General features: G+C 48.2%; 2 pseudogenes; both read right to left on the reverse strand.

Annotated features, from left to right (window-relative positions):
• Positions 1-19,760, reverse strand: part of LOC136387718 (patr class I histocompatibility antigen, A-2 alpha chain-like) — a 62,441-nt pseudogene that overhangs the window by 16,127 nt on the left and 26,554 nt on the right.
• LOC136387717 (patr class I histocompatibility antigen, CH28 alpha chain-like) overlaps positions 2,725-19,760 on the reverse strand; it is a 79,103-nt pseudogene continuing 62,067 nt past the window's right edge.

Raw genomic sequence — 19,760 nt, forward strand, 5'->3', positions numbered from 1 at the left:
TCAGCAGCAGAAGCCGTAGCAGGACCGGCCCCAGGCCACGCCGTCACCACCAGCCCCATGGCTGGCGTGGTGCACTGGGTCACACACCGGCCCAGGAGTGTGGGGCACAGACATCCCGCCTGACCTCGTGGGGGCACATCTCCACAGAGAGCCCACCTCTCCTCTAGCCCGTTAAGCAAAGGACTACAAGCTCTCCCAGGGCCAGTGACATATCAATGCGCTGGACAACCAGAGCCCACGCCGGGAACACCGCTGCCGTCCCCCCGTCCACAGGGGAAGCCATGGGTTCCTGATGAAGCTGGTGCATTACCGGCTCCCACAGGGGGACCCGCCCTGGAGGCGCAGCGATGGGTATTAACCCGAGCAGCCCTGGGTGCCGGGAGGGGCCACGTGACCCCATCCATCATGGCCTCCCTCTCCCCGGACAAGCAGCCCCTCCACACGGGCACCCTCCGCTGCCTCCACGTGCACACCGGGACCTCCACCCACTCCGCCCACGGCAAGGGGTCCTGAGCACAGCTCTCCCCACCTCTCCGTGTTCCGGGTCAGTTTTCCTCACGATCCTGAGCGGCCCGCCCACCCGGTACCCCTGTCCATGAGTCACTGGGCCCTACTCAGGGGCGCCTGTCACACTCCCCTCCCGGGTCTGTTCAGGACTGACCCCGTCCTGGCTGACAGCCCTTCCCGAGCTGTGCAGCGTCAGCTCCCAGGCCCCCTGGTCCTGCTCTGCCTTCTCCTCCTGGGTCTGAATCACAGGAACTTCCTCTGGAGTTTTAAATCCTAGCATTTCTAAAAGCTTTCAGTAGGATAACTCTATGTGGGTTAAAGAGAATTCATTCAAAAATCCAGAACAGTATACTCTCATGAAGGACATGAAGAACGACACCCACAGACACAGGTGGACAGATCACACGTGCACAGTGGATTTTCACAGAGTAAGCGTGGGGATAAATAACACCCATGGAACATTCCCAGCACCTGGGAAGCCCCCTTCATTATTATTCAGTCATACCCTCCCCCCACCCACCCCGAGTACCCACCATCTTGAGGTCTCACAGCAAAGGGAGTCCCGTCAGGTGTGATAGAATGGAACAGTACAGTGGACACACCTGGGCACCTGGCTCTCACTCAGCGTTGTGTCCTGGGTCTCATCCCTGTGGCTGTGAGGTTGTAGTGTGTTCACTCTCATGGCCACGGAGGATTCTATGATGTGAACAGACCACACTTCTTTTCCTGTGCAGCCTCTGAGCATTTGTTTAATGCAGATTCACAAATCGTGCTGCTATGAATAATTTCTTCACACTATGTGTCACACACACGTGTGCAGGTCTACTGGGTATACAACTAGGAGTGGACATGCTGGGTCACAGGGTGAGCCGATGTCTGGGTGTAGTAACTTCTGCCAAAGCATTTTTCAAAGCACTTGAATCAACTGACTCTCACAAGTAGTACATGAGAGACTAAATTACTCCTACTCCTTGTCAACAATGGATTTTGTCTAAGGTTTTCATTGTAGCCATTCTGGTAGGGGTGCAGCGATAACACAAATGACTTATTTTGAATTTCCCCTCTGACCAAAAATTGTGAGCAAATTTTATAATTTTTTTTGGCCATGTGAATATCCTCAGTTAGATGCTGGACTGGACTAATAGTGACTGAATGGGACTCTAGTAATGTGCCAGCCTGTAGAACAATAGTTTCATCTCTGTGTGGGGATAAAAGGTATGATTGCTTTGGGAGTCTGAGTTACCCCTTCCTCACCTGTAGACTCCCTGGGGCAGTCATACTATTTAACTTTGAGTGTTGGCCTCAATCAAACCTAAGTGGTGGGTGTGCCAGCATCTATTATCTGCTATGATAGTTTTTCTATCAATGAGTCTGTGCTCAAACACCTGTGGTATAATGGAAAGTATTTGGTTTCTGCACTGGTTCCTGGCACAGAGCTCATAAATCCCTCAGAATCTCTTGGGATGCTCATGAGATGGCCCGTGGCTGAGGTTCCTGGGTAGTTTCAGGATGGGGCTGGTCACAGGAAAGACAGGCTTGCTCAGAGGGCGGGACTTTCAGCCTCACTGCCCGAACCGCTGGGAGTTCAATCCCCACTGGCCAGTGATTTCATCAGTAATGTCCATAAAGGGAAACTTCCATTAAAAAAAAAACAAAAACATTAACTGTTGTGTTCAGAGAGCTTCTGAAGTGTGACCACATCCATGTGATGGAGGGAAGGGGTGTGGGGAAACGGCCAGAGATTAGGATGCTGCCCTGAGACAGGTCCTTAGTGTGGACTTTGAACACCAAGTCCTGTGGGGGCAGAACGCTGCCCGGCAGCACTGATAGGGTTGTTTCATGGAAGCAGCTGATCCCTGAGGCCTTTTCCTGCACACCTGAAGGGTATTAGTTAATCCTCCTTCTCTGCACCCGAATCCATGCTCTGCTCATTTGACCCAGGCTCTGCTAATCTTGATGAGGAAAGACATGAATAAATACGATGAGGCTGCAGAGATCTGGGCTCTCAGTCCTAGAGGCTGGGAGTCTTCTGTGCCCATCTTTTCTCTACGTTGTGTCTTGTGTGTTTTTCTCAGGTCCTGCAGTGACTTCCTTTTGGGCACTCCCATTGCCGAGCTGGTCTCAGCACTGAGCACCGACTGGGCACAGGCCTGACCACACTCGGTCCTCACAGCCACTCCTGTCCCTGCAACAGACTCAGCACAGCAGACACACGGGTTCTGGAAAGTTCTCAGAGCTTCTATTTATTTCCTCTCCAACTTCAGGGTCTTCTCCTCTAATTAACCCAACAACCTCCATGACAAGAACTGCGAAAATTAATTCCCACCCAGAGTCCTATTTCAATGAGGGAGTAAGAAGCTGCAGCTCAGAGCTCCACGAAGTACAAACAGGGATGGGGAGGGCCCAGCCCCCCTCTGCTGGACAGGGAAGTGTGGGGAGGGGACATGGGGACAGGGGTGGGCCAGCCTCCCACCTCCTCACACTATGCTGATAGGAATGCAGACACGTTCAGATGTCCTTTGCAGAGAGAGAAGTGAGAGGTTCCTGAAGTCACAAACAGGGTTGACGACTGTGTGTGAAGCATCTTCTGTCAGTGAGTTGCTGACAAGGCAGCTGTCTTACGCTGTAGAAGAAAATAATCATGAACAAACTCAGGTCAGTCATGGTAGCTGGTGACATTCTCAATAGCTCATGTCCTGCTCAAAACGTTCCAGAGAAGAGAACACCCATCATCCAGACCTGTCCCCTCAGCCCCAACCCCTCCCCACATCTAGGTCTCAACTGTAGAAGCTGTGAGAGACACACCAGAGCCCTGGACACTGTCACTGCCTGGGGTAGAACACGACAGGACGTGGTCAGAGCCCAGGATGTGTGCAGTCTCCCAGGACAGGAGACTAAAGGAGGAACTAAGGGGAGTAGGGTCTCCCATGACTCCCGTTTGCACTGTCACAGGGTCACAGGGGTCACACCTCCATACAGACTGGCAGCCTGAGCGTAGCTCCCTCCCCTTCCCACCAGTGGGAAGAAAACATCTCTTGAGAGACCAGGGAGGAGGCAGGGCCATGAGGTCCTAAAGGAACTCCTAGTCCTGGGCCCCAGAGAAGTTTCCAGAACTGTGACTACAGACCCAGGGCAGGATCAGGGAACCTGAGGAATGTCTGTGGCCTGGACTAACCATCCTCCAGGGGTCTGTCCTCAGCAGGACTGTCCCCTCTGACCTGTGACTATGGGGACCAGGTCTCCATCACTGACTCATCTAGGTGATAAATCTGTCCCTCATGTTCACACGTGCCTCACTAAAGAGTCAGTGTTAGCAAACCTCCCCAGACCGGGCAAGCACAGGTGTAGGGTCAGTACTTTCCATTAACGAAGTGGACACACTTCTTCCTGGGCTTGAAACCCCCTGTGGGACAAGAAACTCAGACCCCACCCTTCCCTACCTGAGCGCCTCCTCCTCCACATCACAGCTCCCACCACAGCTCCAGTGACCACAGCTCCAAGGAGGACCAGGACAGCAACGGTGTCCACAGTGGGGATGGTGGCCTGAGGAGGCTCTGGGAAGGGAAAGGAAGGTCAGGGCCCTGACCCCCAGGCCACAGACCCGACCCTGCTGAAGTCTTCCAGAGGCCCCTGCTCCCTGAGAAAACGCTCTGTGCCCACGTCCCCTCCTCACCCCATCTCAGGGTCAGGGGCTCGGGCAGCCCCTCGTGCTGCACATGGCACGTGTAGCTCTGCTCCTCTCCAGGGGGCACCGCCACGGCTGCCCACTTCTGGAAGCTCCCATCCCCTGCAGGCCTGGTGTCCACAAGCTCCATGTCCTGGGTCAGGTCCTGCCCGTCATGCTGCCAGGTCAGGGTGATCTCCGCAGGGTAGAAGCCCAGGGCCCAGCACCTCAGGATGACCTCACGGTCAGAGATGGGGTGGTGGGTCACATGTGCCTTTGGGGGGTCTGAGGAGAAGGGTGAGAAATGCAGAAACTTTTCATCCCTTATGGACCACTCCAGTAGGACTCACATGACCATCCTGAGAGTGGACAGGACAGCTGGGGTGGCGGAGGGAGCACAAAACCCAGACACCAGCCTGGCCTGAGGCACCTGGGATGATCTCTTAGTGTTCAGAAAGCTCTAGAGTCAGAGGGATACAGCCCAGGGTGGGGGGCAGGTCTCTGAGAGGAGAAAACAGAATTCTGATCCTGACATGATTGTAAGCCAAATGACTCAGAAAAGCCAGGTCAAACCTCAGACACACTGGGTGGGGGACAGAGAACAAGGCCTGAGGGAGAAAGTCCCCATGGGTCCGAGGGCCACTGCCAGGGTCAAGGGGAACCCCTGATGGGTTATTTCAGGGGTGGTCTCCCCTCCATCCCAGAAGGACTGCACCCTAATTGTCCCTGAGAGAAGGGGGGAATCGCTTTCTGGTCCTGGATCTGAAAACCCAGGGGACTCAATGTCCTGACCCAAAGGAGAGTTTTCTGACCCCGGTCCATTTCCTGTCTCCGTGTAGGAGCCGCAGCCCCAAGGAAGAAGAGAGAGCCCCGCGGCCCTGGTACCTGCGCGCTGCAGCGTCTCCTTCCCCTTTTCCAGGTGAATGCGGAGCCACTCCACGCACTCCCCCTCCAGGTACTTCCTGTAGCGCTCCGCCACACCGAAGTCCTCCCACTTGCGCCGGAGCATTTGAAACGCCCCGCCCACCGCGGTCCAGGAGCGCAGGTCCTCGTTCAGGGCGAGGGAGTCGGCACCGTCGTAGGCGAACTGACTGTACCCGCGGAGGAGGCGCCCGTCCCGCCCTTTTTCGCATCCGATCATCCACTGGAGGGTGTGAGACCCTGACCCCGCCCCGCGGTCAGCCCCGCCCACTCGGCCCCGCCCACTCGGCCCCGCCCCCGCCCCGACCGTGGGCATTAAACTTAAACCCAAAGTCCCTTGGGTTACTCCCAGGTGGTGAGTGGGGTCCCGCGGAAACAGCTGGATCTCTGACCCGGATACTCGTGCGACCCCGGCCCGTCCGTGGAGATGGGGTCGTGACCGGGTCCTTCCCGCGTGGCTCACCGTCCTCGCTCTGGTTGTAGTAGCCGCGCAGGGTGTTCAGGTTCTCTTGGAAAGCCTGTGCGTAGCCCTTGGCGCGCAGCGTCTCGCGGTCCCAATAGTGCGGGTGCTCCTGCTCCACCCACGGCTGCTCCATCCACGGCGCCCGCGGCTCCGCCCTCGGGCTCGCGGCGTCGCTGTCGAACCGCGCGAACTCCGTGTCGTCCACGTAGCCGACGGTGATGTACCGGGGCTCCCCGCGGCCGGGCCGGGATACGAAGGTGATGAAATATCTCATCCAGTGGGGACCTGGGGACGGTGAGGGACTGAGACCCGGCGACCCTTCTTGGCGCGGGTCTCGTACCCGCGGTCTGCGGGACAGGAGAGGAGGGGTCCCGGAGACGGAAAAGGGCGAAAAGGCGCATGTGGACGGTCAGGGCTGGAGATAGTGGACACGCGCCCCCGCAGGGTCCCTCCTCTCCTTCCCGCAGAGGCCGTTCCCTCCAGACCAGCACTCACCCGCCCAGGTCGGGGTCAGGACCAGGGAACCCGAGAACAGCAGGAGGAGGGTTGGGGGCCCCATCACCGGTATCCTCAAAGTATAAAGACTATCTGAGTCGGGCCGGTCCGCGGAGACCTTATAACCGAGGACGGCGGTGACGCTGATTGGCTTCTCTAGAAACGGGACGCCCAATGGGAGTGACGTATTCGGCAGCATCATGAGTATCCAGGATGGAAAACCCGACACAAGAAGTAAGAGGCAGAAGTGAAACCGGGGAGATGGGGACTTCCTAACACCGACCTTCCCCGCCCAGACTCCGCCCACGGACTGAGACTCTGAGAGCCAGGCCTGGGAACCCAGGACAGCCCTGACCCCTCCTCCTGCGCAGACAGCTCTTTGTCACCCTGGCTCCCTGAGTCCTGGCCCAAGGGCTGTGTGAGGAAACCGGGGAGAGACCTCCAGGCTGGGACCCGCCCCCTCTTCCTCTTTTCTTCCAAAAATCCCTAGCCCTGAAATGGACTCCCTGCCTCCCACCCCTTATCTCTCCCCCTGGACTCTTCTAGAAGAAAACTCACTCCAGGGAACCAGATGTCAGAGAGTGAGCTCACCCTGGGAATGGAGGTGGAGGGACAGGGTTTCTCTTAACCCTGGAGGAGCTGTGACTGAAAACACAGGATGGATATCCTCAGAGATCAATCTCCCTGTTGTCTGTGAACCCCAGTGGGGAGCACAGCCTTGGGAACCCTGAACATCAGGAAGCTGATCTGTAAGGAAGTGATTTGGCCCCTTGGTACAGAAATGTGTCTAACCAGCACTGCAGTCAGACTCACAAAGCTCCTGAATTCTACTTCCAACACAGTGTGTCTGTGACTCGGGATTGTTACATTGTGAAGTGATCTTCATTCAGTAGCCCTGAGTTCGTCTGTGAGTCCCCCAGTCCTCAATACAGAGAAGCCCAGGGAAGCCGTGTGTCACTGTGTATTTCAACAGGAGCATGTACATCCTAGAAGTTACAAGTGCTCAATGTGGTCATCCAAATGATGGAGAGAGAAGGAAGGTTGGCTGGAGGCGTCCCAGACCCAGGGCAGAGTAAGGAGAGTTCAGAGAGGGTGTCAGGGAGCCTGGAGCCTAAGTCAGCCTTCAGAGGGGCAATGGTCCTGCCTCAGTTTCCCTGCTGTTCTCAATCTTTGACGGGAAGGAGCCCATGAGAAGTGAGGTCCCAGAGCAAACAAAGCAGCAGATTTGAGAGCACAGCAGCGAGGTCATTGGTCAGTTATGCTCCCTCAGGCTGAGGTCTGGGTGTGCATTCTCACGCTGCCACATGACCTAGTGGAGGAAAAAAAAATGATGAGAAAAAGAGGGAAGAACTGCTGGACCAGCACCTTTACTTAGACGAGAAGGGATGAGGCCTCGAGCACCAGCACAGGGACGGCTCTGGCTGGGAGTGTGGACAGCTCACCTGTGGTGACGTCTCCAAGTAGACAGTGTTGGAAATCTGTAACAATAGTCTTCTAATGTGTTCAGTATTCTCAGTGAAGCAGGAAACAAGGTCACTGGCAGTGATGAGATGGGGAAGGAGGGTGGGTGTTTGAGCAGAGGATGGGGGAGACTGAGGGAGCCGTGCAGGGACAGGATGTTTGAGGGCAGCAGTGGGAACCCTTTGTGGTCTGGGTCATGATGTTAACGTGACAGCATCCATGTGGCTGTGTTGTCTCCAGCCTCCTGTATCTGCACGGGGCAGGTGCAGGGAGGGCAGAGGTAGAATTTCCTGGCTGTGAAGATTTTCCAAACAAGGGTGACCGGGCAAGGGAGGTCAAGGGAGGGATAGAAATGCTGACTCATGGAATGGAAGATGAGTGAGGAGGGAGGAGAGGACATCGAAGGGTGAGGGACGGTGACTAGATGGTAGGATAATAACCTGGGATCCCTGTGAGCTCTAAGGATTGTGGGAGGTGATGTAGCACAGGGTGGACTCAGGCCTGGGAAACGGGCACATTTGTGATGAATGGTTTGCTGACATTACATTACACATGTGATCAAATAATCACACCAGTGTTTCCAGAGCTGAGGCCGCCCTGCGGGGTGAGTAGGGAGATGGAGGGCAGAGCATGGGAAGCATGGCGTGGAGACTGTGGGAGGGCTGGGTTATTGGCAATGACAAGTCTAGGGGATGACAAGGGAGGAGGCCCAGGAAGAGCAGAGCAGAAGGTCGTGGAGGAGAGGAGCTCAGGGAAGTGAGGAGCCAGGGACTGAGCATCCTCTGCTTTGTGTGTTCTGTCCCTGCTGTAAAGTGACCACACCCGAGTGGCTTTAAACAACAGCCCTATATTATCTCACGATAATGCAGGTTACACCTTTATAATGTGCTCAGTGGACTAGGAATAAGGGCTTAGCATGTCTCTGCCCCTCACTGGGGCTCTGGAAGAATCCACTGCCAAGCTCGTTCACTTGCTTGTCTGAACTCAGATTCTTGCAGATGTGGGACCGAGTCCCTGTTTCCTTGCTGGGTGTCAGCTGGATCCACCCTGAGCTCCCAGAGGATGTCTTCAGTCCTGGAACGTGGCCTCCACAGCACACACAATCTTTCCCCCACATGGGACCTCTCTGCCTCCCCTCACCCTCATCTCTCCTGCAGCATCTCTGACTCCAGCCAGAGACACCTCTCTGCCTTTAGGTTTATGTGACGTGATAGGGCCCAGCCAGGTGATCCAGGATGGTTTGTCCTAAGGTCATTAACCTTCATTACATCACCAAGTCCCTTTCCAATGTAAGGAAGCCTGTCCAGAGTCTCCAAGGATATGGGGGACACCTTTGGGGACCACTCTTCATCCTTCCACATTTCATTATGTTGAAATCACCGAGGTCAAGGTGGTGGCACTGTGGGGCAGGTGACCGTGAGCCAGGAGCTAATAGAAATGAAGCAATGGCCTGGGGGTCCCCAGGGATTACCTACAATGAGGAGAGTGGGGGCTCTGATCTGATGATAGATTAGGGGATGTTAGGGAGGACGGAGAAGAAAAGTCAAAGCATTTGAGGAGAAAGATTCCACCCACCTCCAGGCCCAGGGCACAAGGTCTGTGGGAGGGGAGACACCCCCATGGCAGGACTTCAGAGGGAGCCGTGTCCTCAGGGAGACCCAGGTCCCTGTCAGAGCTGCAGGTGCAGGAACACCCTGGTAGGACTGTGTGGATTTGGCTGATCCTGGGCTGAGACCTCCGGGGGACACATTGGGAAGGTTTCAGGAGCTGGGGAGGGGGTGTGAGGGGAGACAGAGTAGGGGTGCATGGGGCCTGTGGAGATGAGCATGCAGGATATTGGGGGGGGACCAGGGGTGACTGAGACAGACGGGGAAAAGGAGAGAGTGACGTGAGTCCTAGTGGGTTCAGGGCAGATGGTGGTGAGAGTGAGAGAGGGAGGTGGGAGGGGCAGGGGTCTGGGGCTCTCACTTGGGCTCTGTCAATGGGGATGAGGAGGTTTGGGGTGGTCAGTGTTAGTTCCAGTGTGTGGACTCTTTCTTGACCCCCTGATTGTGAGGTGGAGTGTTGGAAAAGAGGCGGCTCTTAGAGGATGTTTAAGAGTTTACTCGTAACCCTGAGGGAGGGGACTGTGCCCACAGCAGGTCTCAGTGTGACATCTGCTGTTGGAGATGTGACTTCTGGGGCACCAGGTGTGACCCTGATACAAGGACCCCTTTTGTCCTGGTGAGAAGTCAAAAGGCCCCGGGGCTGTGCTTTTAGCCTAAAGCCCCCATTTTTATGTCCACACTGTGGACAGTTATGTAGACATTGAGATGTTGTTCCCAAATAAGAGATGATTTCATTTCAAAATCCAAGTTTAAAAAAACAGAAATAGGAAGTGAAAGAAATGTTTCTACTTCTCAGTTTCCCTGGTGTTACCATCAAGGGGACAGAGAGAGGGGTGGCCGGGAGGGGTGGACACTCAGAGACGGCACAAGGCCCTGAGCGCTCCTCTTCTCCACGTGAGAGGCTCTGGGGGGATGACACAGAGGACCTTGTGTGACTTTGACACTTTATACTGTTAGGGAATTACAATTGTCTTCTTCAGTGTACTAATGATAGTATTTGAAGGATAATGTTATTTTTTAAGAGATGAATACTGGAATGTTTAGGAGTGAAGGTCATGATGATAGCAGGTTATTTTCAAAAATTTTAACTAAAATTATAGAAATACATTACATAAATAAAAAAAGCAAAATGTTAAGTAATTAAATCTAGTTGTTTCACAATATTAATGTGATTAAATTAAGTGCTTTTAAACGTCAGGTATGTTTGAAATATATCATAGTAACTTGGAGAATTTTAAATAATGATGTATAATAACATGGGAAACATTCACAACATGATGTTGAATATAAATTAGGCTTTAAGCATCTGTGTGAGGATGTCAGTGTGTGTCTGTGAGTGTGTATGTGTGAGTGTGAGCATGTCATTGTGTGTGAGCATGTGTCTGTGTATATGTGTGAGCATGTCCATGTGTGTGAGCATGTCCATGTGTTTGAGTGTGTCTCTGTGTGTGAGCGTGTTCGTGTCTGTGTTTGTGTGTTTGTGTGTCTGTATGTGTCTGTGTTTTGAGCATGTCAATGTGTATGAGCATGTCAGTATGTATGTGAGGGTGTCTGCATGTCTCTGTGTGAATGCATTTGTGTGTCAGTGTCTCTGTGTGTGAGTGGGTTCATGTGTGTCAGTGTGGTGCACACTCGGTGTGTTGGTGTGCAGCCGTGAGTGTGGCAGTCTGAGTGCACTCACTCACTCACTCACTGAACACACAACAACAGGACATTTCAGGGCAGTGGGAATGCAGCTGTGGACATCACATCCCTGTCCCTGTCCTACCAGAGCTTATGGTCTCAGGAAGGGACAGACAGTAACAAATAGATACAGTGTAAAGTGTGCCAGTGACCTGGGTGTGAACAAAAGCCCAGCAGCGAGGGGAGAGGGAGGCTGAGGTGACCCGGGCAGGGCAGGGAGGCCCCTCAGGAGGACCTGGGGAGACAGTCAGGGAGGGAGGTGCTGTCTGGTGACAGGTCCTCAGCCCGGGGACAGAGATTGGACTCTGAGGTGTGAGCACCCTGGGCGCCTGTGCGGGAGGAACACCGGGGACTGGGGTCCGGGCCCCTCACACGGCCACCGCTGTGTCCCCTGGGCCCAGACTGGACAGGGTCTTGCAAATGAGAAGGGGTTACAATGTAAATCATGCTTGAAAGGGTTATTTGGGCACAAGGAAGCACATATGGGAGTTGATGCTTCCTGCTTCCCTCCCTTTCTCTCTCTCTCCTCTCCCTACAAATAAAATCTTTTTTAAAAAGTGGACTTTTCCTGGACTCCTGCTCCCTGTGACAGCTCCTAACAGACTGAACTGTGGTTGGGTTGCATTTTTCAGGGATTTGGCATGGTGATGGGGCCAACTTGGACTTGGAGAACATGTTAAGGACACTACTCTTTTATGGATTCTTGCTGTATTGGCCAAAAGTTTGCTTAAAGGTTTTAAATCATTGTAAAAAAAAAATAGGGGACTGGATAAAGAAGATGGGGCACATATACACCATGGTATACTATTCAGCTAGAAGAAATGATGACATTGGATCACTTACAGCCTTTTGTACATTGCATTTTCACCAATGCAATAAAAGTTGGTTTTGCATCTCATTTGCATAATAAAAAAAAAGTTTCTGTTGAGACATCAACTGACAGACTCATAGGAGCTCCCTTGTAGATCACTGTCTCTCTCTTTTGCTGCCTTTAAGATTCTCTCTTTGTCTCTAACCTTTGGCATCTTAATCATAATGGCTCTTGGTGTGGATTCATCTTGTTTGAGACTCTCTGTGCTTCCTGATCATCAGTGTCTATTTCCTCTGTCAGGTTAGGGATGTTTTGTCTTCCTTCCTTCCTTCCTTCCTTCCTTCCTTCCTTCCTTCCTTCCTTCCTTCCTTCCTTCCTTCCCTCCTTCCTTCCTTCCCTCCCTCCTTCTTCCTTTCCTTATTTTTATTTTTTTGAGAGGAGAAGAGAGATGAAAAGAATCAACATGTCCTTAAGTCACTTTAGTTGTTCATTGATTGCTTTCTCATATGTGCCCTGACCTGGGGGGTTCAAGCTGAGCCAGTGAGTTCAAGCTCAAAGCAGCGACCTCAGGCCCAAGTCAGCGACCCTGGAATCCTGTCATTAATCCCGCACTCGGGCTGGCACACCCACACACACGCTGAGCCTGCACACAAGCTGGTGACCTCCGGGTTTCAAACCAGGGGCCTCAGCACTCTGGGTTGATGCTCTATCCTCTGTGCTACAAGTAAGACTTCAGTCATTGTGGGGGGGTTTTAATTAATTTTAATGGGGTGACATTGATAAATCAGGGTACATATGTTCAGAGAAAACATCTCCAGATTATTTTGACATTTGATTATGTTGCATACCCCTCACCCAAAGGCAAATTGTCTTCTGTCACCTTCATCTGGTTTTCTTTGTGCCGTTCCCCTCCCCCCACCCCCTTCCTCTCCTTTCTTTCCCCCTCCCCCAGTTAACCACCACACTCTAGTCCATGTCTCTTAGTCTCGTTTTTTATGTCCCATCTATGTATGGAATCATATAGTTCTTAGTTTTTTCTGATTTACTTATTTTGCTCAGTATAATGTTATCAGGGTCCATCCATATTGTTGTAAATGATCCGATGTCATCATTTCTTATGGCTGAGTAGTATTCCATAGTATATATGTACCAAAGCTTTTTAATCCACTCGTCCACTGACGGACATTTGGACCGTTTCCAGATCTTCGCTATTGTGGACAATGCTGCCATAAACATAGGGGTGCATTTCTTCTTTTCATGTAGTGCTATGGTGTTCTTGGGGTATATTCCTAACAGTGGTATAGCTGGGTCAAAAGGCAGTTCGATTTTTAATTTATTGAGGAATCTCCATACTGTTTTCCACAGTGGCTGCACCAGTCTGCATTCCCACCAGCAGTGCAGGAGTGTTCCCTTTTCTCCACATCCTCGCCAGCACTTATTCTGTGTTGTTTTGTTGATGAGTGCCATTCTGACTGGTGTAAGGTGATACCTCCTTGTGGTTTTAATTTGCATTTCTCTAATGATTAGTGATGTTGAGCATTTTTTCATATGCCTATTGGCCATCCGTATGTCCTCTTTGAAGAAGTGTCTATTCATTTCTTTTGCCCAATTTCTTTTTTTTTTTTTGCATTTTTCTGAAGCTGGAAACAGGGAGAGACAGTCAGACAGACTCCCGCATGCGCCCGACCGGGATCCACCCGGCACGCCCACCAGGGGCGACGCTCTGCCCACCAGAGGGCGATGCTCTGCCCATCCTGGGCGTCGCCATGTTGCGACCAGAGCCACTCTAGCGCCTGGGGCAGAGGCCACAGAGCCATCCCCAGCGCCCGGGCCATCTTTGCTCCAATGGAGCCTTGGCTGCGGGAGGGGAAGAGAGAGACAGAGAGGAAGGCGCCGCGGAGGGGTGGAGAAGCAAATGGGCGCTTCTCCTGTGTGCCCTGGCCGGGAATCGAACCCGGGTCCTCTGCAGGCTAGGCCGACGCTCTACCGCTGAGCCAACCGGCCAGGGCTTCATTTTTGCCCATTTTTTGATTGGATTGTTTATCTTCCTGATGTTGAGTTTTACAAGTTCTTTATAAATTTTGGTTATTAACCCCTTATCAGACTTATTATCGAATATGTTCTTCCATTGTGTAGTTTGTCTTTTTATTCTGTTCTTATTGTCTTTAGCTCTGCAAAAGCTTTTTAGTTTGATATAGTCCCATTTGTTTATCCTGTCTTTTATATCACTTGTCCGTGGAGATAAATTGGCAAATATATTGCTGCGAGAAATGTCAGAGAGCCTCTGTTTTCTTCTAAGATGCTTATGGTTTCACGGCTTACAAATCCATTTTGAGTTTATTTTTGTGAATGGTGTAAGTTGGTGGTCTAGTTTCATTTATTTGCAGGTAGCTGTACAGTTTTCCCAACACCACTTATTAAAGAGGCTGTCTTTACTCCATTGTATGCCCTTACCTCCTTTGTCAAATATCAGTTGTCCATAAAGCTGTGGGTTTATTTTTGGGTTCTCTATTCTGTTCCATTGATCTATGTGCCTGTTCTTATGCCAGTACCAGGCTGTTTTGAGTACAATGGCCTTGTAGTGTAACTTGATATCCAGAAGTGTAATACCTCCCTCTTTATTCTTCCTTTTCAAGATTGCTGAGGCTATTCGTGTTCTTTTCTAGTTCCATATAAATTTTTGAAATATGTGTTCTATATCTTTGAAGTAAGTCATTGGTATTTTAATTGGTATTGCATTAAATTTATAAGTTGCTTTGGGTAATATAGACATTTTAATGATGTTTATTCTTCCTAACCATGAGCACGGTATATGCTTCCACTTGTTTGTATCTTCCCTGATTTCTTTTATCAATGTTTTATAATTTTCCGAGTACAAGTCTTTAATCTCCTTGGTTAAATTTACTCCTAGGTACTTTATTTTTTTTGGTTGCAATAGTGAAGGGGATTATTTCCTTAATTTCTCTTTCTGACAGTTCATTGTTGGTATATAAACATGCCTCTGATTTCTGAGTATTAATTTTATATCCTGCCATGTTGCTGAATTCATTTATCAGGTCCAGTAGTTTTTTGACTGAGACTTTAGGGTTTTCTATATACAATAGCATATCATCTGCAAATAATGATAGTTTTACTTCTTCTTTTCCAATTTGGATGCATTTTATTTCTTCTTCTTGTCTGATTGCTGTGGCTAGGACTTCCAGGACTATGTTGAATAAGAGTGGTGAAAGGGGGCACCCCTGCCTGGTTCCTGATCTTAAGGGTATTGCTTTTAATTTTTTCCCATTGAGTATAATGTTGGCTGTGGCTTTGACATAGATGGCCTTTATCATGTTGAGGTATGTTCCTTGTATTACCACTTTGTTGAGAGTTTTGATCATGAATGGGTGCTGAATTTTATCAAATGCTTTTTCTGCATCTATTGAAATTACCATGTGGTTTTTCTCCTTCCTTTTGTTTATGTGATGAATCACATTGATTGATTTGCAAATATTGTACCAGCCTTGCCTACCCAGAATAAATCCCACTTGATCATGGTATATGATGTTTTCCATATATTGTTGGATCCGGTTTGCTACTATTTTGTTGAGGATTTAAGCATCTATATTCATCAAGGATATTGGCCTATAATCTTCTTTCTTTGTGTTGTCTTTGCCTGGTTTTGGAATCAGAATTATGCTCGCCTCATAAAAAGAGCTTGGAAGTCTTCCTTCCTCCTTAACTTTTTGAAATAGCTTGAGAAGGATAGAAGTTAGTTCTTTGAATATTTGGTAGAATTCACTTGTGAAGCCATTAGGCCCAGGACTTTTCCTTTTGGGGAGTTTTTTTGATAACTGTTTCTATCTCATTTATTGTAATTGATCTGTTTAGGTTTTCTGATTCTTCCAGATTGATTTTTGGAAGATTATATGTTTCAAGGAATTTGTCCATTTCATCTAGGTTGTCTAATTCTTTGGAATACAGTTCTTCATAGTATTTTCTTACAATCCATTGTATTTCTGTTCTGTGCATTGATATTTCTCCACTCTTATTTCTGATTTTATTTATTTGAGTCCTCTCTCTTTTTTTCTTGGTGAATCTATTTAAAAGTTCATTGATTGTGTTTACCTTTTCAAAGAACCTTCTCCTTGTTTTATTGATCCTCTGTATTGTTTCTTCAGCCTCTATGTCATTTATTTCCTCTCTGATCTTTATTATTTCCTTCCTTCTACTACATCTGGGCTTTACTTGCTGTTCTTTTTCTATTTCTTTTAGATGCAAGGTTAAGTTGTTTATTTGGGCTTTTTCTAGTTTCTTAAAGTATGTCTGTAGTGCTATGAACTTCCCTCTCAGTACTGCTTTTCCTGTGTCCCATAAATTTTGAGTTGTTGTATGCTCATTGTCATTCATTTCTAGGAATATTTTATTTCTTCTTTGAGCTCATTGTTAATCCATTTGTTACTTAACTACCTGCTATTTAGTTTCCATATGTTTGAGAATTTTTGAGTTTTTCTGTTGTGGTTGATTTCTACTTTGATTCCATTGTGATCAGAGAAAATGCTTGATATGATTTCAATCTTCTTGAATTTGTTGAGACCACTTTTGTGCTCTAATATGTGATCTATCGATAGAGAATGTACCATGAGCACTTGAAAAAAATGTATATTCTGCTGCTGTAGGGTGGATGGTTCTGAAGATATCTATTAAATTCAGTTGATCTAGTGTGTCCTTTAAGTCTGCTGTTTCTTTGTTATTTTCTTTCTTGAGGATCTATCTAGTGCTGTTAGTGGGGAATTGAAATCCTGTACTATTATAGTATTGCTGTTGATCTCACCCTTTATATCCATCAAAGTCTGCTTTATATATTTAGGTGCTCCTATATTAGGTGCATAGATATTTATAAGGTTATATCTTCCTGTTGGATTGCTCCCTTTATCATTATGTAGTGGCCTTCTTTATCTCTTTCTATAGCCTTTGTTTTAAAGTCCATTTTGTCTGATATAAGTATTGCTACCCCAGCTTTTTTTTCATTTCCATTTGCATGAAATTTTTTTCATCCTTTTACCTTCAGTCTATGTGCATCTTTTGTTTTAAGGTGTGTCTCTTGTAGACAGCATATGTATGGGTCCTGTTTTCTTATCCATACAGCTACCCTGTCTTTTGATTGGATCATTTAATCCATTTACATTTAAGGTTATTATTGATATGTTCTTGTTTATTGCCATTTTATTCTTTAAAGCTGTATTCCTCTTTTGCTATATTCTTTTCCCACTTTGATCTGTTTACAACAGGCCCCTTAACATTTCCAGCAGCATTGGTTGTAATAAATTTCTTGAGTTTTTTGTCTGGGAAGCTTTTTATTTCTCCTTCAATTTTAAATGATAGCTTTGCTGGATAAAGTAGTCTTGGTTGTAGGTTCTTGTTCTGCATTACTTTGAATATTTCTTGCCATTCCCTTCTGGTCTCAAGTGTTTCTGTTGAGAAGTCTGATGTCATCTTTATGGGGGTTCCTTTGTAGGTGATAGCCTTTTTTCTCTAGCAGCTTTTAATAATTTCTCTTTATCACTTAGCTTTGGTATTTTAATTATGATGTGTCTTGGTGTAGATTTCTTTGGGTTTCTCTTTAATGGAGTTCTCTGTGCTTTTTGAACTTATGAGAGTTTTTCCTGCATTAATTTAGGGAAGTTTTCTGCTATGATATGATTGAACAAAGTCTCTATTCCTTGTTCTTTCTCTTTTTCTTCAGGAACCCCTATGATGTGGATGTTATTTCTCTTTATGTTGTCACAGAGCTCTCTAAGAGTTTCCTCAGACTTTTTGAGTCTCTTTTGTTTTCTGCTCTGCTTCCATGCCTTTGTTCAACTTGTCCTCCAACTCACTGATTCGATCCTCAGCTTCATCCATCCTGTTTATAATTCCTTCCATTGTGGTCTTCATTTCTGATATTGTATTTGTCATCTCTGACTGATTCTTTTTTAATATTTCAATGTCCTTTTTTATACTTGCTATTTCTTTATTTAGGTGTTCACAATGACCATTCATTGTTGTTGTAAGATCCCTAAGCATCCTAACAATCATTATTTTAAATTCTGCATCCGGAAGTTTGGTTATTTCCACATCACTCAGTTCATTTCCTGGAGGTTTCTCTTGTGGTTTCATTTGGATTGCACTTCTCTGTCTTCTCATTATGTCTGTGTGTTGGGGTGTGTTGTTTGTAGAGCTGGTTGAGTCTACACTTGGTGTTGTCTGTCTCCAGGTTTCAGTTGTGTTATTTTAGGTCTTCTTGGGTTGGCACCAGCTGTTATTTATAATCCACTGTGGGATTTGGCTTTTCTAGTAGAGCCAGTTTGAAGTCTTGATTTGTTTGTTTTCCTCTCAGTTTTCTTAACACGTGGTAGTCTTGTATACTGATCTCAGCAGGGAGGTTATTTGAAACTGTATCCAGGAATGCAGTGGGTGTAACCTGAGACTCTGAAGGCCTGATCTGCTAGTTACTCTCTCAGTGGGCGGGGTGTTTTCTCAGCTTCAGTACAGGAAGTTGTATCTCAGATCTCCATGGAGACCTGAGTTACTGTCCCTCCTCCCCACTTCTTGTTTTGAGCTGTGTCTTGTTGTGCTGATTGGAGCTGGAGAAATGTCTGGAGATGGGTGACCCAAACCTTCTTTAGTCTGGTATTATATGAAAGGATCAACCCCTCCCCCAGCTATGGCCACCTCTAGCACTGGATGAGTCAGCTTTTCAGGTCATCTCATGCATTCCTCTGCCCCTCACCGTCTGTCTCTCTCTTCCCTTTCCTTTTGGAAGACAAGCCAGATCTTTCAACACACCTCATTCCCAGGTCCCTAGGCAAGTGACGGTGAGCGATATTTTCTGCTATTTTCCTTGGAGGGAGAGCCCTTCTGGGCTCTCAGCCTCACATCCACTTTGTTCCTGTAAGCAGGGGAGTCCCAGTGCTCCTCGGCACTCCGTACCAGTCTTGGTGTGGCTTCTTCTTTGCTCCTTGGTTTTTGAGGGCTGTTCTTCTAGTCCAGAGTTGGTTTTACATGCTGATTTTTCCTAATTAATTAACTTGTAATCCATTTTGGTGCTGTGAGCTTGGAGTCTGTGCATCTGCCTACTCCGCTGCCATCTTCAGGTCTCTCATTGTTTGTTTTTTAACAAGTTTTTTTTTAATATAAAGACTTAATTAATTTTAGAGAGAAAAGAGAAAGAGAATGAAGGGGATAAGAGCAGGAAGCATCAACTCTCATATGTGCCTTGACCAGGCAAGCCCAGTGTTTCGAACCTGTGACCTCAGCATTCCAGGTCAATGCTTTATCCACTGCACCACCACAGGTCAGGCCCATTGGTTCTTAAAATAAGCTGCTCACAAAAATTAGAGGATATTTTATTGCCTTGTATTTATTTTGAAATATCCCCTAATTTTTGTGAGCAATATAGGTTTTTAGTCCTTTGCTCTCTCTCTTCTCTTTCTGGTACGCCTGTGATATAAATGCAGTTACCCTTGAATTTGTTCAGAGGTCCCTTAAATTCTCTCTCTCTCTCTCTCTCTCTCTCTCTCTCTAGTTGAGTGTTTTCTGGTAACTTCTCTTTCAAATTACTGATTTAATTCTGTTTCATCTATTCTGCTACTTCCATCTAATGTGTTCTCATTTCAGTGATTCTATTCTTAATGTCTGATTGGATTTTTATAGCATACATGACCATTTTTATTTTTACTCTTTATTGAAGTTCTAAGTTATGCGAGCATCCTCATGGCCAGTGGGGGTTTTCTTGTTTTCTTTTTTTTTTCTATTTTTCCAAAGTGAGAAGTAGGGGGGGAAAAGACAGACTCCTAGATGCGTCTGACCAGGATCCACCTGGCATGCCCACAAGGAGGTGATGCTCTGCCCATCTGGGGCCATTGCTCCTTTCAACTGGAGCCATTCTAGCACCTGAGGCAAAGGCCATGGAGCCATCCTCAGTGCCCAGGCTAACTTTTCTCCAATGGAACCTTGGCTGCAGGAGGGGAAGAGAGAGATACAGAGAAAGGAGAGGGGGAAGGGTGGAGAAGCAGATGGGTGCTTCTCTTGTGTGCCCTGGCCAGGAATTAAACACAGGACTTCCACATGGCAGGCCTAAGCTCTACTGCAGAGCCGGCCGGCAAGGGCCATGGCCAGTGCTTTGAG

The sequence above is a fragment of the Saccopteryx leptura genome, chromosome 1 (assembly GCF_036850995.1).
Source record: "Saccopteryx leptura isolate mSacLep1 chromosome 1, mSacLep1_pri_phased_curated, whole genome shotgun sequence".
NCBI lineage: Eukaryota > Metazoa > Chordata > Mammalia > Chiroptera > Emballonuridae > Saccopteryx > Saccopteryx leptura.